Below are 21,273 nucleotides of genomic sequence, written 5' to 3' on the forward strand. Positions count from 1 at the left end.
TTTGTGGAATTTACCACTGCTACTAAACAGTAGGCCCTGACGTATTTCAGAACTCATCTGTCGATTCGTAGTGTGTTGTTATTTTCGAGGCGTTCTAGCACTCTTGTTTCGCGCATTCTTGCTCAAACTGAGTTCATTACTGTAGTTTCGTATCTTACGTTTGATACAGTACTTTAAAATGCTTGTGGAAGCATCTTTGTCACACCTGAAAGTTAGTATGAAAAAGAGGCCTCGCAGGTGTGGCGACGTAAAAGTTAAAAAATGAGATAGAGCCAACAGCACCCGGTGTTCCAGGCGGTCACCCCATCCAAGTACTAACCGGGCCCGATGTTGCTTAACTTCGGTGATCGGACGAGAACCGGTGTATTCAACATGGTATGGCCGTTGGCGTCCTTATAACGTAGCCGCACGGCAGAAGAAGCATTCGCCCCTTCTCCCAACACACGCAATCGCCGTTTTCCGTGGCACATTGACGCAAAGCACGTCCTTCCACCTCGAAGGCGACGCGCAGTGCGGCGCGCCGCCACGTGGGTGAGACGCACAACACAGCACAGCTGCTCGTTGCACCGCCTGTCTATCATTCGTTTGGTTGGTGCGTGCGGCCTCCGACACTCGCGGGCGACGCATCTTGTGGGGCTTGCGCGTGGCCGGGCGGCGGGGGGACCGCGCGGGGTGTGGCAGTGTCCTGCTGGACCGACGGAAGCTTTCTCACCTGCCTGACACACGCCGCGCCGCGCTTTTCAGATATTTGCGTAATTTGCGCGGTGCACTCTCGCCTGTCCCCTCCCCTTCCGTCCCGACTTGTCTCGACTTTGCTCGACTGCCGCTCGCTGCCGCTCGGGTCGCGGTCCATATGACGGCACAAGCACGACAAACATCTGCGAGACGGGCGCGGGCCTGACCGGCGTGTCCGAGACGCCGTGGGCGGCCGTTGGGAGCTACTAGAGCAGCGCTGTGGCGTGCCATGGAAACAAGGACAGAAGACACAGGAGGTTCGACAAAGCATCCAAAACAATAAGCCCCGTCGTATTCCGGAACACTTTCGCCGTTTCATACTGTTTTGTTATTTCCAGAGACACTTTGGAAATCTTCCTAGGCACACTCTTCTTCAAACTGAGTTTCTTAACATCGTACCTTATGCTTAATACAACAGTTTTAAATCACTGTGGAAACATCTTTGTCACATCGCAAAGGCAGCATGAAAAGAGGGCTGGCAGGGGTAGCGACTAAAAAGCAAAAAATGAAGGCAGCCAGAGTTCCCAGGCGGTCACCGATCCGAGTACTAACGTTGTTGCTTGACTTCGGTGATCGGACGAGAACGGCAGATTTTTTTTTTTTTTCCTTCCTTTTTGTTTATTTATTTACTTTGTGGAATTTACCACTGCTACTAAACAGTAGGCCCTGACGTATTTCAGAACTCATCTGTCGATTCGTAGTGTGTTGTTATTTTCGAGGCGTTCTAGCACTCTTGTTTCGCGCATTCTTGCTCAAACTGAGTTCATTACTGTAGTTTCGTATCTTACGTTTGATACAGTACTTTAAAATGCTTGTGGAAGCATCTTTGTCACACCTGAAAGTTAGTATGAAAAAGAGGCCTCGCAGGTGTGGCGACGTAAAAGTTAAAAATGAGATAGAGCCAACAGCACCCGGTGTTCCCAGGCGGTCACCCATCCAAGTACTAACCGGGCCCGATGTTGCTTAACTTCGGTGATCGGACGAGAACCGGTGTATTCAACATGGTATGGCCGTTGGCGTCCTTATAACGTAGCCGCACGGCAGAAGAAGCATTCGCCCCTTCTCCCAACACACGCAATCGCCGTTTTCCGTGGCACATTTGACGCAAAGCACGTCCTTCCACCTCGAAGGCGACGCGCAGTGCGGCGCGCCGCCACGTGGGTGAGACGCACAACACAGCACAGCTGCTCGTTGCACCGCCTGTCTATCATTCGTTTGGTTGGTGCGTGCGGCCTCCGACACTCGCGGGCGACGCATCTTGTGGGGCTTGCGCGTGGCCGGGCGGCGGGGGGACCGCGCGGGGTGTGGCAGTGTCCTGCTGGACCGACGGAAGCTTTCTCACCTGCCTGACACACGCCGCGCCGCGCTTTTCAGATATTTGCGTAATTTGCGCGGTGCACTCTCGCCTGTCCCCTCCCCTTCCGTCCCGACTTGTCTCGACTTTGCTCGACTGCCGCTCGCTGCCGCTCGGGTCGCGGTCCATATGACGGCACAAGCACGACAAACATCTGCGAGACGGGCGCGGGCCTGACCGGCGTGTCCGAGACGCCGTGGGCGGCCGTTGGGAGCTACTAGAGCAGCGCTGTGGCGTGCCATGGAAACAAGGACAGAAGACACAGGAGGTTCGACAAAGCATCCAAAACAATAAGCCCCGTCGTATTCCGGAACACTTTCGCCGTTTCATACTGTTTTGTTATTTCCAGAGACACTTTGGAAATCTTCCTAGGCACACTCTTCTTCAAACTGAGTTTCTTAACATCGTACCTTATGCTTAATACAACAGTTTTAAATCACTGTGGAAACATCTTTGTCACATCGCAAAGGCAGCATGAAAAGAGGGCTGGCAGGGGTAGCGACTAAAAAGCAAAAAATGAAGGCAGCCAGAGTTCCCAGGCGGTCACCGATCCGAGTACTAACGTTGTTGCTTGACTTCGGTGATCGGACGAGAACGGCAGATTTTTTTTTTTTTTTTCCTTCCTTTTTGTTTATTTATTTACTTTGTGGAATTTACCACTGCTACTAAACAGTAGGCCCTGACGTATTTCAGAACTCATCTGTCGATTCGTAGTGTGTTGTTATTTTCGAGGCGTTCTAGCACTCTTGTTTCGCGCATTCTTGCTCAAACTGAGTTCATTACTGTAGTTTCGTATCTTACGTTTGATACAGTACTTTAAAATGCTTGTGGAAGCATCTTTGTCACACCTGAAAGTTAGTATGAAAAAGAGGCCTCGCAGGTGTGGCGACGTAAAAGTTAAAAAATGAGATAGAGCCAACAGCACCCGGTGTTCCCAGGCGGTCACCCATCCAAGTACTAACCGGGCCCGATGTTGCTTAACTTCGGTGATCGGACGAGAACCGGTGTATTCAACATGGTATGGCCGTTGGCGTCCTTATAACGTAGCCGCACGGCAGAAGAAGCATTCGCCCCTTCTCCCAACACACGCAATCGCCGTTTTCCGTGGCACATTTGACGCAAAGCACGTCCTTCCACCTCGAAGGCGACGCGCAGTGCGGCGCGCCGCCACGTGGGTGAGACGCACAACACAGCACAGCTGCTCGTTGCACCGCCTGTCTATCATTCGTTTGGTTGGTGCGTGCGGCCTCCGACACTCGCGGGCGACGCATCTTGTGGGGCTTGCGCGTGGCCGGGCGGCGGGGGGACCGCGCGGGGTGTGGCAGTGTCCTGCTGGACCGACGGAAGCTTTCTCACCTGCCTGACACACGCCGCGCCGCGCTTTTCAGATATTTGCGTAATTTGCGCGGTGCACTCTCGCCTGTCCCCTCCCCTTCCGTCCCGACTTGTCTCGACTTTGCTCGACTGCCGCTCGCTGCCGCTCGGGTCGCGGTCCATATGACGGCACAAGCACGACAAACATCTGCGAGACGGGCGCGGGCCTGACCGGCGTGTCCGAGACGCCGTGGGCGGCCGTTGGGAGCTACTAGAGCAGCGCTGTGGCGTGCCATGGAAACAAGGACAGAAGACACAGGAGGTTCGACAAAGCATCCAAAACAATAAGCCCCGTCGTATTCCGGAACACTTTCGCCGTTTCATACTGTTTTGTTATTTCCAGAGACACTTTGGAAATCTTCCTAGGCACACTCTTCTTCAAACTGAGTTTCTTAACATCGTACCTTATGCTTAATACAACAGTTTTAAATCACTGTGGAAACATCTTTGTCACATCGCAAAGGCAGCATGAAAAGAGGGCTGGCAGGGGTAGCGACTAAAAAGCAAAAAATGAAGGCAGCCAGAGTTCCCAGGCGGTCACCGATCCGAGTACTAACGTTGTTGCTTGACTTCGGTGATCGGACGAGAACGGCAGATTTTTTTTTTTTTTTCCTTCCTTTTTGTTTATTTATTTACTTTGTGGAATTTACCACTGCTACTAAACAGTAGGCCCTGACGTATTTCAGAACTCATCTGTCGATTCGTAGTGTGTTGTTATTTTCGAGGCGTTCTAGCACTCTTGTTTCGCGCATTCTTGCTCAAACTGAGTTCATTACTGTAGTTTCGTATCTTACGTTTGATACAGTACTTTAAAATGCTTGTGGAAGCATCTTTGTCACACCTGAAAGTTAGTATGAAAAAGAGGCCTCGCAGGTGTGGCGACGTAAAAGTTAAAAAATGAGATAGAGCCAACAGCACCCGGTGTTCCCAGGCGGTCACCCATCCAAGTACTAACCGGGCCCGATGTTGCTTAACTTCGGTGATCGGACGAGAACCGGTGTATTCAACATGGTATGGCCGTTGGCGTCCTTATAACGTAGCCGCACGGCAGAAGAAGCATTCGCCCCTTCTCCCAACACACGCAATCGCCGTTTTCCGTGGCACATTTGACGCAAAGCACGTCCTTCCACCTCGAAGGCGACGCGCAGTGCGGCGCGCCGCCACGTGGGTGAGACGCACAACACAGCACAGCTGCTCGTTGCACCGCCTGTCTATCATTCGTTTGGTTGGTGCGTGCGGCCTCCGACACTCGCGGGCGACGCATCTTGTGGGGCTTGCGCGTGGCCGGGCGGCGGGGGGACCGCGCGGGGTGTGGCAGTGTCCTGCTGGACCGACGGAAGCTTTCTCACCTGCCTGACACACGCCGCGCCGCGCTTTTCAGATATTTGCGTAATTTGCGCGGTGCACTCTCGCCTGTCCCCTCCCCTTCCGTCCCGACTTGTCTCGACTTTGCTCGACTGCCGCTCGCTGCCGCTCGGGTCGCGGTCCATATGACGGCACAAGCACGACAAACATCTGCGAGACGGGCGCGGGCCTGACCGGCGTGTCCGAGACGCCGTGGGCGGCCGTTGGGAGCTACTAGAGCAGCGCTGTGGCGTGCCATGGAAACAAGGACAGAAGACACAGGAGGTTCGACAAAGCATCCAAAACAATAAGCCCCGTCGTATTCCGGAACACTTTCGCCGTTTCATACTGTTTTGTTATTTCCAGAGACACTTTGGAAATCTTCCTAGGCACACTCTTCTTCAAACTGAGTTTCTTAACATCGTACCTTATGCTTAATACAACAGTTTTAAATCACTGTGGAAACATCTTTGTCACATCGCAAAGGCAGCATGAAAAGAGGGCTGGCAGGGGTAGCGACTAAAAAGCAAAAAATGAAGGCAGCCAGAGTTCCCAGGCGGTCACCGATCCGAGTACTAACGTTGTTGCTTGACTTCGGTGATCGGACGAGAACGGCAGATTTTTTTTTTTTTTTTCCTTCCTTTTTGTTTATTTATTTACTTTGTGGAATTTACCACTGCTGACTAAACAGTAGGCCCTGACGTATTTCAGAACTCATCTGTCGATTCGTAGTGTGTTGTTATTTTCGAGGCGTTCTAGCACTCTTGTTTCGCGCATTCTTGCTCAAACTGAGTTCATTACTGTAGTTTCGTATCTTACGTTTGATACAGTACTTTAAAATGCTTGTGGAAGCATCTTTGTCACACCTGAAAGTTAGTATGAAAAAGAGGCCTCGCAGGTGTGGCGACGTAAAAGTTAAAAAATGAGATAGAGCCAACAGCACCCGGTGTTCCCAGGCGGTCACCCATCCAAGTACTAACCGGGCCCGATGTTGCTTAACTTCGGTGATCGGACGAGAACCGGTGTATTCAACATGGTATGGCCGTTGGCGTCCTTATAACGTAGCCGCACGGCAGAAGAAGCATTCGCCCCTTCTCCCAACACACGCAATCGCCGTTTTCCGTGGCACATTTGACGCAAAGCACGTCCTTCCACCTCGAAGGCGACGCGCAGTGCGGCGCGCCGCCACGTGGGTGAGACGCACAACACAGCACAGCTGCTCGTTGCACCGCCTGTCTATCATTCGTTTGGTTGGTGCGTGCGGCCTCCGACACTCGCGGGCGACGCATCTTGTGGGGCTTGCGCGTGGCCGGGCGGCGGGGGGACCGCGCGGGGTGTGGCAGTGTCCTGCTGGACCGACGGAAGCTTTCTCACCTGCCTGACACACGCCGCGCCGCGCTTTTCAGATATTTGCGTAATTTGCGCGGTGCACTCTCGCCTGTCCCCTCCCCTTCCGTCCCGACTTGTCTCGACTTTGCTCGACTGCCGCTCGCTGCCGCTCGGGTCGCGGTCCATATGACGGCACAAGCACGACAAACATCTGCGAGACGGGCGCGGGCCTGACCGGCGTGTCCGAGACGCCGTGGGCGGCCGTTGGGAGCTACTAGAGCAGCGCTGTGGCGTGCCATGGAAACAAGGACAGAAGACACAGGAGGTTCGACAAAGCATCCAAAACAATAAGCCCCGTCGTATTCCGGAACACTTTCGCCGTTTCATACTGTTTTGTTATTTCCAGAGACACTTTGGAAATCTTCCTAGGCACACTCTTCTTCAAACTGAGTTTCTTAACATCGTACCTTATGCTTAATACAACAGTTTTAAATCACTGTGGAAACATCTTTGTCACATCGCAAAGGCAGCATGAAAAGAGGGCTGGCAGGGGTAGCGACTAAAAAGCAAAAAATGAAGGCAGCCAGAGTTCCCAGGCGGTCACCGATCCGAGTACTAACGTTGTTGCTTGACTTCGGTGATCGGACGAGAACGGCAGATTTTTTTTTTTTTTTCCTTCCTTTTTGTTTATTTATTTACTTTGTGGAATTTACCACTGCTACTAAACAGTAGGCCCTGACGTATTTCAGAACTCATCTGTCGATTCGTAGTGTGTTGTTATTTTCGAGGCGTTCTAGCACTCTTGTTTCGCGCATTCTTGCTCAAACTGAGTTCATTACTGTAGTTTCGTATCTTACGTTTGATACAGTACTTTAAAATGCTTGTGGAAGCATCTTTGTCACACCTGAAAGTTAGTATGAAAAAGAGGCCTCGCAGGTGTGGCGACGTAAAAGTTAAAAAATGAGATAGAGCCAACAGCACCCGGTGTTCCCAGGCGGTCACCCATCCAAGTACTAACCGGGCCCGATGTTGCTTAACTTCGGTGATCGGACGAGAACCGGTGTATTCAACATGGTATGGCCGTTGGCGTCCTTATAACGTAGCCGCACGGCAGAAGAAGCATTCGCCCCTTCTCCCAACACACGCAATCGCCGTTTTCCGTGGCACATTTGACGCAAAGCACGTCCTTCCACCTCGAAGGCGACGCGCAGTGCGGCGCGCCGCCACGTGGGTGAGACGCACAACACAGCACAGCTGCTCGTTGCACCGCCTGTCTATCATTCGTTTGGTTGGTGCGTGCGGCCTCCGACACTCGCGGGCGACGCATCTTGTGGGGCTTGCGCGTGGCCGGGCGGCGGGGGGACCGCGCGGGGTGTGGCAGTGTCCTGCTGGACCGACGGAAGCTTTCTCACCTGCCTGACACACGCCGCGCCGCGCTTTTCAGATATTTGCGTAATTTGCGCGGTGCACTCTCGCCTGTCCCCTCCCCTTCCGTCCCGACTTGTCTCGACTTTGCTCGACTGCCGCTCGCTGCCGCTCGGGTCGCGGTCCATATGACGGCACAAGCACGACAAACATCTGCGAGACGGGCGCGGGCCTGACCGGCGTGTCCGAGACGCCGTGGGCGGCCGTTGGGAGCTACTAGAGCAGCGCTGTGGCGTGCCATGGAAACAAGGACAGAAGACACAGGAGGTTCGACAAAGCATCCAAAACAATAAGCCCCGTCGTATTCCGGAACACTTTCGCCGTTTCATACTGTTTTGTTATTTCCAGAGACACTTTGGAAATCTTCCTAGGCACACTCTTCTTCAAACTGAGTTTCTTAACATCGTACCTTATGCTTAATACAACAGTTTTAAATCACTGTGGAAACATCTTTGTCACATCGCAAAGGCAGCATGAAAAGAGGGCTGGCAGGGGTAGCGACTAAAAAGCAAAAAATGAAGGCAGCCAGAGTTCCCAGGCGGTCACCGATCCGAGTACTAACGTTGTTGCTTGACTTCGGTGATCGGACGAGAACGGCAGATTTTTTTTTTTTTTTTCCTTCCTTTTTGTTTATTTATTTACTTTGTGGAATTTACCACTGCTACTAAACAGTAGGCCCTGACGTATTTCAGAACTCATCTGTCGATTCGTAGTGTGTTGTTATTTTCGAGGCGTTCTAGCACTCTTGTTTCGCGCATTCTTGCTCAAACTGAGTTCATTACTGTAGTTTCGTATCTTACGTTTGATACAGTACTTTAAAATGCTTGTGGAAGCATCTTTGTCACACCTGAAAGTTAGTATGAAAAAGAGGCCTCGCAGGTGTGGCGACGTAAAAGTTAAAAAATGAGATAGAGCCAACAGCACCCGGTGTTCCCAGGCGGTCACCCATCCAAGTACTAACCGGGCCCGATGTTGCTTAACTTCGGTGATCGGACGAGAACCGGTGTATTCAACATGGTATGGCCGTTGGCGTCCTTATAACGTAGCCGCACGGCAGAAGAAGCATTCGCCCCTTCTCCCAACACACGCAATCGCCGTTTTCCGTGGCACATTTGACGCAAAGCACGTCCTTCCACCTCGAAGGCGACGCGCAGTGCGGCGCGCCGCCACGTGGGTGAGACGCACAACACAGCACAGCTGCTCGTTGCACCGCCTGTCTATCATTCGTTTGGTTGGTGCGTGCGGCCTCCGACACTCGCGGGCGACGCATCTTGTGGGGCTTGCGCGTGGCCGGGCGGCGGGGGGACCGCGCGGGGTGTGGCAGTGTCCTGCTGGACCGACGGAAGCTTTCTCACCTGCCTGACACACGCCGCGCCGCGCTTTTCAGATATTTGCGTAATTTGCGCGGTGCACTCTCGCCTGTCCCCTCCCCTTCCGTCCCGACTTGTCTCGACTTTGCTCGACTGCCGCTCGCTGCCGCTCGGGTCGCGGTCCATATGACGGCACAAGCACGACAAACATCTGCGAGACGGGCGCGGGCCTGACCGGCGTGTCCGAGACGCCGTGGGCGGCCGTTGGGAGCTACTAGAGCAGCGCTGTGGCGTGCCATGGAAACAAGGACAGAAGACACAGGAGGTTCGACAAAGCATCCAAAACAATAAGCCCCGTCGTATTCCGGAACACTTTCGCCGTTTCATACTGTTTTGTTATTTCCAGAGACACTTTGGAAATCTTCCTAGGCACACTCTTCTTCAAACTGAGTTTCTTAACATCGTACCTTATGCTTAATACAACAGTTTTAAATCACTGTGGAAACATCTTTGTCACATCGCAAAGGCAGCATGAAAAGAGGGCTGGCAGGGGTAGCGACTAAAAAGCAAAAAATGAAGGCAGCCAGAGTTCCCAGGCGGTCACCGATCCGAGTACTAACGTTGTTGCTTGACTTCGGTGATCGGACGAGAACGGCAGATTTTTTTTTTTTTTTTCCTTCCTTTTTGTTTATTTATTTACTTTGTGGAATTTACCACTGCTACTAAACAGTAGGCCCTGACGTATTTCAGAACTCATCTGTCGATTCGTAGTGTGTTGTTATTTTCGAGGCGTTCTAGCACTCTTGTTTCGCGCATTCTTGCTCAAACTGAGTTCATTACTGTAGTTTCGTATCTTACGTTTGATACAGTACTTTAAAATGCTTGTGGAAGCATCTTTGTCACACCTGAAAGTTAGTATGAAAAAGAGGCCTCGCAGGTGTGGCGACGTAAAAGTTAAAAAATGAGATAGAGCCAACAGCACCCGGTGTTCCCAGGCGGTCACCCATCCAAGTACTAACCGGGCCCGATGTTGCTTAACTTCGGTGATCGGACGAGAACCGGTGTATTCAACATGGTATGGCCGTTGGCGTCCTTATAACGTAGCCGCACGGCAGAAGAAGCATTCGCCCCTTCTCCCAACACACGCAATCGCCGTTTTCCGTGGCACATTTGACGCAAAGCACGTCCTTCCACCTCGAAGGCGACGCGCAGTGCGGCGCGCCGCCACGTGGGTGAGACGCACAACACAGCACAGCTGCTCGTTGCACCGCCTGTCTATCATTCGTTTGGTTGGTGCGTGCGGCCTCCGACACTCGCGGGCGACGCATCTTGTGGGGCTTGCGCGTGGCCGGGCGGCGGGGGGACCGCGCGGGGTGTGGCAGTGTCCTGCTGGACCGACGGAAGCTTTCTCACCTGCCTGACACACGCCGCGCCGCGCTTTTCAGATATTTGCGTAATTTGCGCGGTGCACTCTCGCCTGTCCCCTCCCCTTCCGTCCCGACTTGTCTCGACTTTGCTCGACTGCCGCTCGCTGCCGCTCGGGTCGCGGTCCATATGACGGCACAAGCACGACAAACATCTGCGAGACGGGCGCGGGCCTGACCGGCGTGTCCGAGACGCCGTGGGCGGCCGTTGGGAGCTACTAGAGCAGCGCTGTGGCGTGCCATGGAAACAAGGACAGAAGACACAGGAGGTTCGACAAAGCATCCAAAACAATAAGCCCCGTCGTATTCCGGAACACTTTCGCCGTTTCATACTGTTTTGTTATTTCCAGAGACACTTTGGAAATCTTCCTAGGCACACTCTTCTTCAAACTGAGTTTCTTAACATCGTACCTTATGCTTAATACAACAGTTTTAAATCACTGTGGAAACATCTTTGTCACATCGCAAAGGCAGCATGAAAAGAGGGCTGGCAGGGGTAGCGACTAAAAAGCAAAAAATGAAGGCAGCCAGAGTTCCCAGGCGGTCACCGATCCGAGTACTAACGTTGTTGCTTGACTTCGGTGATCGGACGAGAACGGCAGATTTTTTTTTTTTTTTCCTTCCTTTTTGTTTATTTATTTACTTTGTGGAATTTACCACTGCTACTAAACAGTAGGCCCTGACGTATTTCAGAACTCATCTGTCGATTCGTAGTGTGTTGTTATTTTCGAGGCGTTCTAGCACTCTTGTTTCGCGCATTCTTGCTCAAACTGAGTTCATTACTGTAGTTTCGTATCTTACGTTTGATACAGTACTTTAAAATGCTTGTGGAAGCATCTTTGTCACACCTGAAAGTTAGTATGAAAAAGAGGCCTCGCAGGTGTGGCGACGTAAAAGTTAAAAAATGAGATAGAGCCAACAGCACCCGGTGTTCCCAGGCGGTCACCCATCCAAGTACTAACCGGGCCCGATGTTGCTTAACTTCGGTGATCGGACGAGAACCGGTGTATTCAACATGGTATGGCCGTTGGCGTCCTTATAACGTAGCCGCACGGCAGAAGAAGCATTCGCCCCTTCTCCCAACACACGCAATCGCCGTTTTCCGTGGCACATTTGACGCAAAGCACGTCCTTCCACCTCGAAGGCGACGCGCAGTGCGGCGCGCCGCCACGTGGGTGAGACGCACAACACAGCACAGCTGCTCGTTGCACCGCCTGTCTATCATTCGTTTGGTTGGTGCGTGCGGCCTCCGACACTCGCGGGCGACGCATCTTGTGGGGCTTGCGCGTGGCCGGGCGGCGGGGGGACCGCGCGGGGTGTGGCAGTGTCCTGCTGGACCGACGGAAGCTTTCTCACCTGCCTGACACACGCCGCGCCGCGCTTTTCAGATATTTGCGTAATTTGCGCGGTGCACTCTCGCCTGTCCCCTCCCCTTCCGTCCCGACTTGTCTCGACTTTGCTCGACTGCCGCTCGCTGCCGCTCGGGTCGCGGTCCATATGACGGCACAAGCACGACAAACATCTGCGAGACGGGCGCGGGCCTGACCGGCGTGTCCGAGACGCCGTGGGCGGCCGTTGGGAGCTACTAGAGCAGCGCTGTGGCGTGCCATGGAAACAAGGACAGAAGACACAGGAGGTTCGACAAAGCATCCAAAACAATAAGCCCCGTCGTATTCCGGAACACTTTCGCCGTTTCATACTGTTTTGTTATTTCCAGAGACACTTTGGAAATCTTCCTAGGCACACTCTTCTTCAAACTGAGTTTCTTAACATCGTACCTTATGCTTAATACAACAGTTTTAAATCACTGTGGAAACATCTTTGTCACATCGCAAAGGCAGCATGAAAAGAGGGCTGGCAGGGGTAGCGACTAAAAAGCAAAAAATGAAGGCAGCCAGAGTTCCCAGGCGGTCACCGATCCGAGTACTAACGTTGTTGCTTGACTTCGGTGATCGGACGAGAACGGCAGATTTTTTTTTTTTTTTCCTTCCTTTTTGTTTATTTATTTACTTTGTGGAATTTACCACTGCTACTAAACAGTAGGCCCTGACGTATTTCAGAACTCATCTGTCGATTCGTAGTGTGTTGTTATTTTCGAGGCGTTCTAGCACTCTTGTTTCGCGCATTCTTGCTCAAACTGAGTTCATTACTGTAGTTTCGTATCTTACGTTTGATACAGTACTTTAAAATGCTTGTGGAAGCATCTTTGTCACACCTGAAAGTTAGTATGAAAAAGAGGCCTCGCAGGTGTGGCGACGTAAAAGTTAAAAAATGAGATAGAGCCAACAGCACCCGGTGTTCCCAGGCGGTCACCCATCCAAGTACTAACCGGGCCCGATGTTGCTTAACTTCGGTGATCGGACGAGAACCGGTGTATTCAACATGGTATGGCCGTTGGCGTCCTTATAACGTAGCCGCACGGCAGAAGAAGCATTCGCCCCTTCTCCCAACACACGCAATCGCCGTTTTCCGTGGCACATTTGACGCAAAGCACGTCCTTCCACCTCGAAGGCGACGCGCAGTGCGGCGCGCCGCCACGTGGGTGAGACGCACAACACAGCACAGCTGCTCGTTGCACCGCCTGTCTATCATTCGTTTGGTTGGTGCGTGCGGCCTCCGACACTCGCGGGCGACGCATCTTGTGGGGCTTGCGCGTGGCCGGGCGGCGGGGGGACCGCGCGGGGTGTGGCAGTGTCCTGCTGGACCGACGGAAGCTTTCTCACCTGCCTGACACACGCCGCGCCGCGCTTTTCAGATATTTGCGTAATTTGCGCGGTGCACTCTCGCCTGTCCCCTCCCCTTCCGTCCCGACTTGTCTCGACTTTGCTCGACTGCCGCTCGCTGCCGCTCGGGTCGCGGTCCATATGACGGCACAAGCACGACAAACATCTGCGAGACGGCGCGCGGGCCTGACCGGCGTGTCCGAGACGCCGTGGGCGGCCGTTGGGAGCTACTAGAGCAGCGCTGTGGCGTGCCATGGAAACAAGGACAGAAGACACAGGAGGTTCGACAAAGCATCCAAAACAATAAGCCCCGTCGTATTCCGGAACACTTTCGCCGTTTCATACTGTTTTGTTATTTCCAGAGACACTTTGGAAATCTTCCTAGGCACACTCTTCTTCAAACTGAGTTTCTTAACATCGTACCTTATGCTTAATACAACAGTTTTAAATCACTGTGGAAACATCTTTGTCACATCGCAAAGGCAGCATGAAAAGAGGGCTGGCAGGGGTAGCGACTAAAAAGCAAAAAATGAAGGCAGCCAGAGTTCCCAGGCGGTCACCGATCCGAGTACTAACGTTGTTGCTTGACTTCGGTGATCGGACGAGAACGGCAGATTTTTTTTTTTTTTTCCTTCCTTTTTGTTTATTTATTTACTTTGTGGAATTTACCACTGCTACTAAACAGTAGGCCCTGACGTATTTCAGAACTCATCTGTCGATTCGTAGTGTGTTGTTATTTTCGAGGCGTTCTAGCACTCTTGTTTCGCGCATTCTTGCTCAAACTGAGTTCATTACTGTAGTTTCGTATCTTACGTTTGATACAGTACTTTAAAATGCTTGTGGAAGCATCTTTGTCACACCTGAAAGTTAGTATGAAAAAGAGGCCTCGCAGGTGTGGCGACGTAAAAGTTAAAAAATGAGATAGAGCCAACAGCACCCGGTGTTCCCAGGCGGTCACCCATCCAAGTACTAACCGGGCCCGATGTTGCTTAACTTCGGTGATCGGACGAGAACCGGTGTATTCAACATGGTATGGCCGTTGGCGTCCTTATAACGTAGCCGCACGGCAGAAGAAGCATTCGCCCCTTCTCCCAACACACGCAATCGCCGTTTTCCGTGGCACATTTGACGCAAAGCACGTCCTTCCACCTCGAAGGCGACGCGCAGTGCGGCGCGCCGCCACGTGGGTGAGACGCACAACACAGCACAGCTGCTCGTTGCACCGCCTGTCTATCATTCGTTTGGTTGGTGCGTGCGGCCTCCGACACTCGCGGGCGACGCATCTTGTGGGGCTTGCGCGTGGCCGGGCGGCGGGGGGACCGCGCGGGGTGTGGCAGTGTCCTGCTGGACCGACGGAAGCTTTCTCACCTGCCTGACACACGCCGCGCCGCGCTTTTCAGATATTTGCGTAATTTGCGCGGTGCACTCTCGCCTGTCCCCTCCCCTTCCGTCCCGACTTGTCTCGACTTTGCTCGACTGCCGCTCGCTGCCGCTCGGGTCGCGGTCCATATGACGGCACAAGCACGACAAACATCTGCGAGACGGGCGCGGGCCTGACCGGCGTGTCCGAGACGCCGTGGGCGGCCGTTGGGAGCTACTAGAGCAGCGCTGTGGCGTGCCATGGAAACAAGGACAGAAGACACAGGAGGTTCGACAAAGCATCCAAAACAATAAGCCCCGTCGTATTCCGGAACACTTTCGCCGTTTCATACTGTTTTGTTATTTCCAGAGACACTTTGGAAATCTTCCTAGGCACACTCTTCTTCAAACTGAGTTTCTTAACATCGTACCTTATGCTTAATACAACAGTTTTAAATCACTGTGGAAACATCTTTGTCACATCGCAAAGGCAGCATGAAAAGAGGGCTGGCAGGGGTAGCGACTAAAAAGCAAAAAATGAAGGCAGCCAGAGTTCCCAGGCGGTCACCGATCCGAGTACTAACGTTGTTGCTTGACTTCGGTGATCGGACGAGAACGGCAGATTTTTTTTTTTTTTTCCTTCCTTTTTGTTTATTTATTTACTTTGTGGAATTTACCACTGCTACTAAACAGTAGGCCCTGACGTATTTCAGAACTCATCTGTCGATTCGTAGTGTGTTGTTATTTTCGAGGCGTTCTAGCACTCTTGTTTCGCGCATTCTTGCTCAAACTGAGTTCATTACTGTAGTTTCGTATCTTACGTTTGATACAGTACTTTAAAATGCTTGTGGAAGCATCTTTGTCACACCTGAAAGTTAGTATGAAAAAGAGGCCTCGCAGGTGTGGCGACGTAAAAGTTAAAAAATGAGATAGAGCCAACAGCACCCGGTGTTCCCAGGCGGTCACCCATCCAAGTACTAACCGGGCCCGATGTTGCTTAACTTCGGTGATCGGACGAGAACCGGTGTATTCAACATGGTATGGCCGTTGGCGTCCTTATAACGTAGCCGCACGGCAGAAGAAGCATTCGCCCCTTCTCCCAACACACGCAATCGCCGTTTTCCGTGGCACATTTGACGCAAAGCACGTCCTTCCACCTCGAAGGCGACGCGCAGTGCGGCGCGCCGCCACGTGGGTGAGACGCACAACACAGCACAGCTGCTCGTTGCACCGCCTGTCTATCATTCGTTTGGTTGGTGCGTGCGGCCTCCGACACTCGCGGGCGACGCATCTTGTGGGGCTTGCGCGTGGCCGGGCGGCGGGGGGACCGCGCGGGGTGTGGCAGTGTCCTGCTGGACCGACGGAAGCTTTCTCACCTGCCTGACACACGCCGCGCCGCGCTTTTCAGATATTTGCGTAATTTGCGCGGTGCACTCTCGCCTGTCCCCTCCCCTTCCGTCCCGACTTGTCTCGACTTTGCTCGACTGCCGCTCGCTGCCGCTCGGGTCGCGGTCCATATGACGGCACAAGCACGACAAACATCTGCGAGACGGGCGCGGGCCTGACCGGCGTGTCCGAGACGCCGTGGGCGGCCGTTGGGAGCTACTAGAGCAGCGCTGTGGCGTGCCATGGAAACAAGGACAGAAGACACAGGAGGTTCGACAAAGCATCCAAAACAATAAGCCCCGTCGTATTCCGGAACACTTTCGCCGTTTCATACTGTTTTGTTATTTCCAGAGACACTTTGGAAATCTTCCTAGGCACACTCTTCTTCAAACTGAGTTTCTTAACATCGTACCTTATGCTTAATACAACAGTTTTAAATCACTGTGGAAACATCTTTGTCACATCGCAAAGGCAGCATGAAAAGAGGGCTGGCAGGGGTAGCGACTAAAAAGCAAAAAATGAAGGCAGCCAGAGTTCCCAGGCGGTCACCGATCCGAGTACTAACGTTGTTGCTTGACTTCGGTGATCGGACGAGAACGGCAGATTTTTTTTTTTTTTTTCCTTCCTTTTTGTTTATTTATTTACTTTGTGGAATTTACCACTGCTACTAAACAGTAGGCCCTGACGTATTTCAGAACTCATCTGTCGATTCGTAGTGTGTTGTTATTTTCGAGGCGTTCTAGCACTCTTGTTTCGCGCATTCTTGCTCAAACTGAGTTCATTACTGTAGTTTCGTATCTTACGTTTGATACAGTACTTTAAAATGCTTGTGGAAGCATCTTTGTCACACCTGAAAGTTAGTATGAAAAAGAGGCCTCGCAGGTGTGGCGACGTAAAAGTTAAAAAATGAGATAGAGCCAACAGCACCCGGTGTTCCCAGGCGGTCACCCATCCAAGTACTAACCGGGCCCGATGTTGCTTAACTTCGGTGATCGGACGAGAACCGGTGTATTCAACATGGTATGGCCGTTGGCGTCCTTATAACGTAGCCGCACGGCAGAAGAAGCATTCGCCCCTTCTCCCAACACACGCAATCGCCGTTTTCCGTGGCACATTTGACGCAAAGCACGTCCTTCCACCTCGAAGGCGACGCGCAGTGCGGCGCGCCGCCACGTGGGTGAGACGCACAACACAGCACAGCTGCTCGTTGCACCGCCTGTCTATCATTCGTTTGGTTGGTGCGTGCGGCCTCCGACACTCGCGGGCGACGCATCTTGTGGGGCTTGCGCGTGGCCGGGCGGCGGGGGGACCGCGCGGGGTGTGGCAGTGTCCTGCTGGACCGACGGAAGCTTTCTCACCTGCCTGACACACGCCGCGCCGCGCTTTTCAGATATTTGCGTAATTTGCGCGGTGCACTCTCGCCTGTCCCCTCCCCTTCCGTCCCGACTTGTCTCGACTTTGCTCGACTGCCGCTCGCTGCCGCTCGGGTCGCGGTCCATATGACGGCACAAGCACGACAAACATCTGCGAGACGGGCGCGGGCCTGACCGGCGTGTCCGAGACGCCGTGGGCGGCCGTTGGGAGCTACTAGAGCAGCGCTGTGGCGTGCCATGGAAACAAGGACAGAAGACACAGGAGGTTCGACAAAGCATCCAAAACAATAAGCCCCGTCGTATTCCGGAACACTTTCGCCGTTTCATACTGTTTTGTTATTTCCAGAGACACTTTGGAAATCTTCCTAGGCACACTCTTCTTCAAACTGAGTTTCTTAACATCGTACCTTATGCTTAATACAACAGTTTTAAATCACTGTGGAAACATCTTTGTCACATCGCAAAGGCAGCATGAAAAGAGGGCTGGCAGGGGTAGCGACTAAAAAGCAAAAAATGAAGGCAGCCAGAGTTCCCAGGCGGTCACCGATCCGAGTACTAACGTTGTTGCTTGACTTCGGTGATCGGACGAGAACGGCAGATTTTTTTTTTTTTTTCCTTCCTTTTTGTTTATTTATTTACTTTGTGGAATTTACCACTGCTACTAAACAGTAGGCCCTGACGTATTTCAGAACTCATCTGTCGATTCGTAGTGTGTTGTTATTTTCGAGGCGTTCTAGCACTCTTGTTTCGCGCATTCTTGCTCAAACTGAGTTCATTACTGTAGTTTCGTATCTTACGTTTGATACAGTACTTTAAAATGCTTGTGGAAGCATCTTTGTCACACCTGAAAGTTAGTATGAAAAAGAGGCCTCGCAGGTGTGGCGACGTAAAAGTTAAAAAATGAGATAGAGCCAACAGCACCCGGTGTTCCCAGGCGGTCACCCATCCAAGTACTAACCGGGCCCGATGTTGCTTAACTTCGGTGATCGGACGAGAACCGGTGTATTCAACATGGTATGGCCGTTGGCGTCCTTATAACGTAGCCGCACGGCAGAAGAAGCATTCGCCCCTTCTCCCAACACACGCAATCGCCGTTTTCCGTGGCACATTTGACGCAAAGCACGTCCTTCCACCTCGAAGGCGACGCGCAGTGCGGCGCGCCGCCACGTGGGTGAGACGCACAACACAGCACAGCTGCTCGTTGCACCGCCTGTCTATCATTCGTTTGGTTGGTGCGTGCGGCCTCCGACACTCGCGGGCGACGCATCTTGTGGGGCTTGCGCGTGGCCGGGCGGCGGGGGGACCGCGCGGGGTGTGGCAGTGTCCTGCTGGACCGACGGAAGCTTTCTCACCTGCCTGACACACGCCGCGCCGCGCTTTTCAGATATTTGCGTAATTTGCGCGGTGCACTCTCGCCTGTCCCCTCCCCTTCCGTCCCGACTTGTCTCGACTTTGCTCGACTGCCGCTCGCTGCCGCTCGGGTCGCGGTCCATATGACGGCACAAGCACGACAAACATCTGCGAGACGGGCGCGGGCCTGACCGGCGTGTCCGAGACGCCGTGGGCGGCCGTTGGGAGCTACTAGAGCAGCGCTGTGGCGTGCCATGGAAACAAGGACAGAAGACACAGGAGGTTCGACAAAGCATCCAAAACAATAAGCCCCGTCGTATTCCGGAACACTTTCGCCGTTTCATACTGTTTTGTTATTTCCAGAGACACTTTGGAAATCTTCCTAGGCACACTCTTCTTCAAACTGAGTTTCTTAACATCGTACCTTATGCTTAATACAACAGTTTTAAATCACTGTGGAAACATCTTTGTCACATCGCAAAGGCAGCATGAAAAGAGGGCTGGCAGGGGTAGCGACTAAAAAGCAAAAAATGAAGGCAGCCAGAGTTCCCAGGCGGTCACCGATCCGAGTACTAACGTTGTTGCTTGACTTCGGTGATCGGACGAGAACGGCAGATTTTTTTTTTTTTTTCCTTCCTTTTTGTTTATTTATTTACTTTGTGGAATTTACCACTGCTACTAAACAGTAGGCCCTGACGTATTTCAGAACTCATCTGTCGATTCGTAGTGTGTTGTTATTTTCGAGGCGTTCTAGCACTCTTGTTTCGCGCATTCTTGCTCAAACTGAGTTCATTACTGTAGTTTCGTATCTTACGTTTGATACAGTACTTTAAAATGCTTGTGGAAGCATCTTTGTCACACCTGAAAGTTAGTATGAAAAAGAGGCCTCGCAGGTGTGGCGACGTAAAAGTTAAAAAATGAGATAGAGCCAACAGCACCCGGTGTTCCCAGGCGGTCACCCATCCAAGTACTAACCGGGCCCGATGTTGCTTAACTTCGGTGATCGGACGAGAACCGGTGTATTCAACATGGTATGGCCGTTGGCGTCCTTATAACGTAGCCGCACGGCAGAAGAAGCATTCGCCCCTTCTCCCAACACACGCAATCGCCGTTTTCCGTGGCACATTTGACGCAAAGCACGTCCTTCCACCTCGAAGGCGACGCGCAGTGCGGCGCGCCGCCACGTGGGTGAGACGCACAACACAGCACAGCTGCTCGTTGCACCGCCTGTCTATCATTCGTTTGGTTGGTGCGTGCGGCCTCCGACACTCGCGGGCGACGCATCTTGTGGGGCTTGCGCGTGGCCGGGCGGCGGGGGGACCGCGCGGGGTGTGGCAGTGTCCTGCTGGACCGACGGAAGCTTTCTCACCTGCCTGACACACGCCGCGCCGCGCTTTTCAGATATTTGCGTAATTTGCGCGGTGCACTCTCGCCTGTCCCCTCCCCTTCCGTCCCGACTTGTCTCGACTTTGCTCGACTGCCGCTCGCTGCCGCTCGGGTCGCGGTCCATATGACGGCACAAGCACGACAAACATCTGCGAGACGGGCGCGGGCCTGACCGGCGTGTCCGAGACGCCGTGGGCGGCCGTTGGGAGCTACTAGAGCAGCGCTGTGGCGTGCCATGGAAACAAGGACAGAAGACACAGGAGGTTCGACAAAGCATCCAAAACAATAAGCCCCGTCGTATTCCGGAACACTTTCGCCGTTTCATACTGTTTTGTTATTTCCAGAGACACTTTGGAAATCTTCCTAGGCACACTCTTCTTCAAACTGAGTTTCTTAACATCGTACCTTATGCTTAATACAACAGTTTTAAATCACTGTGGAAACATCTTTGTCACATCGCAAAGGCAGCATGAAAAGAGGGCTGGCAGGGGTAGCGACTAAAAAGCAAAAAATGAAGGCAGCCAGAGTTCCCAGGCGGTCACCGATCCGAGTACTAACGTTGTTGCTTGACTTCGGTGATCGGACGAGAACGGCAGATTTTTTTTTTTTTTTCCTTCCTTTTTGTTTATTTATTTACTTTGTGGAATTTACCACTGCTACTAAACAGTAGGCCCTGACGTATTTCAGAACTCATCTGTCGATTCGTAGTGTGTTGTTATTTTCGAGGCGTTCTAGCACTCTTGTTTCGCGCATTCTTGCTCAAACTGAGTTCATTACTGTAGTTTCGTATCTTACGTTTGATACAGTACTTTAAAATGCTTGTGGAAGCATCTTTGTCACACCTGAAAGTTAGTATGAAAAAGAGGCCTCGCAGGTGTGGCGACGTAAAAGTTAAAAAATGAGATAGAGCCAACAGCACCCGGTGTTCCCAGGCGGTCACCCATCCAAGTACTAACCGGGCCCGATGTTGCTTAACTTCGGTGATCGGACGAGAACCGGTGTATTCAACATGGTATGGCCGTTGGCGTCCTTATAACGTAGCCGCACGGCAGAAGAAGCATTCGCCCCTTCTCCCAACACACGCAATCGCCGTTTTCCGTGGCACATTTGACGCAAAGCACGTCCTTCCACCTCGAAGGCGACGCGCAGTGCGGCGCGCCGCCACGTGGGTGAGACGCACAACACAGCACAGCTGCTCGTTGCACCGCCTGTCTATCATTCGTTTGGTTGGTGCGTGCGGCCTCCGACACTCGCGGGCGACGCATCTTGTGGGGCTTGCGCGTGGCCGGGCGGCGGGGGGGACCGCGCGGGGTGTGGCAGTGTCCTGCTGGACCGACGGAAGCTTTCTCACCTGCCTGACACACGCCGCGCCGCGCTTTTCAGATATTTGCGTAATTTGCG

The 21,273-nt window shown here is 52.7% G+C and overlaps 16 non-coding genes across 16 annotated transcripts; all 16 read right to left on the bottom strand.

Moving 5' to 3' along the window:
• Positions 1-270: 270 nt before the first annotated feature.
• LOC126230327 (5S ribosomal RNA) lies at positions 271-389 on the bottom strand. The gene has a single exon (XR_007544258.1). It is a non-coding gene; the product is annotated as a 5S ribosomal RNA (ribosomal RNA).
• A 1,245-nt stretch (positions 390-1,634) lies between these two features.
• Positions 1,635-1,753, bottom strand: LOC126230314 (5S ribosomal RNA). The gene has a single exon (XR_007544246.1). It is a non-coding gene; the product is annotated as a 5S ribosomal RNA (ribosomal RNA).
• A 1,249-nt stretch (positions 1,754-3,002) lies between these two features.
• On the bottom strand, positions 3,003-3,121 carry LOC126230326 (5S ribosomal RNA). The gene has a single exon (XR_007544257.1). It is a non-coding gene; the product is annotated as a 5S ribosomal RNA (ribosomal RNA).
• Positions 3,122-4,369: 1,248 nt separating this feature from the next.
• On the bottom strand, positions 4,370-4,488 carry LOC126230328 (5S ribosomal RNA). Its single transcript, XR_007544259.1, has one exon. It is a non-coding gene; the product is annotated as a 5S ribosomal RNA (ribosomal RNA).
• A 1,250-nt stretch (positions 4,489-5,738) lies between these two features.
• Positions 5,739-5,857, bottom strand: LOC126230329 (5S ribosomal RNA). The gene has a single exon (XR_007544260.1). It is a non-coding gene; the product is annotated as a 5S ribosomal RNA (ribosomal RNA).
• Positions 5,858-7,105: 1,248 nt separating this feature from the next.
• LOC126230331 (5S ribosomal RNA) lies at positions 7,106-7,224 on the bottom strand. Its single transcript, XR_007544261.1, has one exon. It is a non-coding gene; the product is annotated as a 5S ribosomal RNA (ribosomal RNA).
• A 1,249-nt stretch (positions 7,225-8,473) lies between these two features.
• LOC126230315 (5S ribosomal RNA) lies at positions 8,474-8,592 on the bottom strand. The gene has a single exon (XR_007544247.1). It is a non-coding gene; the product is annotated as a 5S ribosomal RNA (ribosomal RNA).
• Positions 8,593-9,841: 1,249 nt separating this feature from the next.
• On the bottom strand, positions 9,842-9,960 carry LOC126230316 (5S ribosomal RNA). The gene has a single exon (XR_007544248.1). It is a non-coding gene; the product is annotated as a 5S ribosomal RNA (ribosomal RNA).
• A 1,248-nt stretch (positions 9,961-11,208) lies between these two features.
• LOC126230317 (5S ribosomal RNA) lies at positions 11,209-11,327 on the bottom strand. Its single transcript, XR_007544249.1, has one exon. It is a non-coding gene; the product is annotated as a 5S ribosomal RNA (ribosomal RNA).
• A 1,248-nt stretch (positions 11,328-12,575) lies between these two features.
• LOC126230318 (5S ribosomal RNA) lies at positions 12,576-12,694 on the bottom strand. The gene has a single exon (XR_007544250.1). It is a non-coding gene; the product is annotated as a 5S ribosomal RNA (ribosomal RNA).
• A 1,249-nt stretch (positions 12,695-13,943) lies between these two features.
• Positions 13,944-14,062, bottom strand: LOC126230320 (5S ribosomal RNA). Its single transcript, XR_007544251.1, has one exon. It is a non-coding gene; the product is annotated as a 5S ribosomal RNA (ribosomal RNA).
• Positions 14,063-15,310: 1,248 nt separating this feature from the next.
• Positions 15,311-15,429, bottom strand: LOC126230321 (5S ribosomal RNA). Its single transcript, XR_007544252.1, has one exon. It is a non-coding gene; the product is annotated as a 5S ribosomal RNA (ribosomal RNA).
• A 1,249-nt stretch (positions 15,430-16,678) lies between these two features.
• LOC126230322 (5S ribosomal RNA) lies at positions 16,679-16,797 on the bottom strand. The gene has a single exon (XR_007544253.1). It is a non-coding gene; the product is annotated as a 5S ribosomal RNA (ribosomal RNA).
• A 1,248-nt stretch (positions 16,798-18,045) lies between these two features.
• On the bottom strand, positions 18,046-18,164 carry LOC126230323 (5S ribosomal RNA). The gene has a single exon (XR_007544254.1). It is a non-coding gene; the product is annotated as a 5S ribosomal RNA (ribosomal RNA).
• A 1,248-nt stretch (positions 18,165-19,412) lies between these two features.
• On the bottom strand, positions 19,413-19,531 carry LOC126230324 (5S ribosomal RNA). Its single transcript, XR_007544255.1, has one exon. It is a non-coding gene; the product is annotated as a 5S ribosomal RNA (ribosomal RNA).
• A 1,248-nt stretch (positions 19,532-20,779) lies between these two features.
• Positions 20,780-20,898, bottom strand: LOC126230325 (5S ribosomal RNA). Its single transcript, XR_007544256.1, has one exon. It is a non-coding gene; the product is annotated as a 5S ribosomal RNA (ribosomal RNA).
• Between the last annotated feature and the right edge of the window lie 375 nt (positions 20,899-21,273).

Source organism: Schistocerca nitens, unplaced genomic scaffold (genome assembly GCF_023898315.1).
Source record: "Schistocerca nitens isolate TAMUIC-IGC-003100 unplaced genomic scaffold, iqSchNite1.1 HiC_scaffold_379, whole genome shotgun sequence".
NCBI classification, from domain to species: domain Eukaryota; kingdom Metazoa; phylum Arthropoda; class Insecta; order Orthoptera; family Acrididae; genus Schistocerca; species Schistocerca nitens.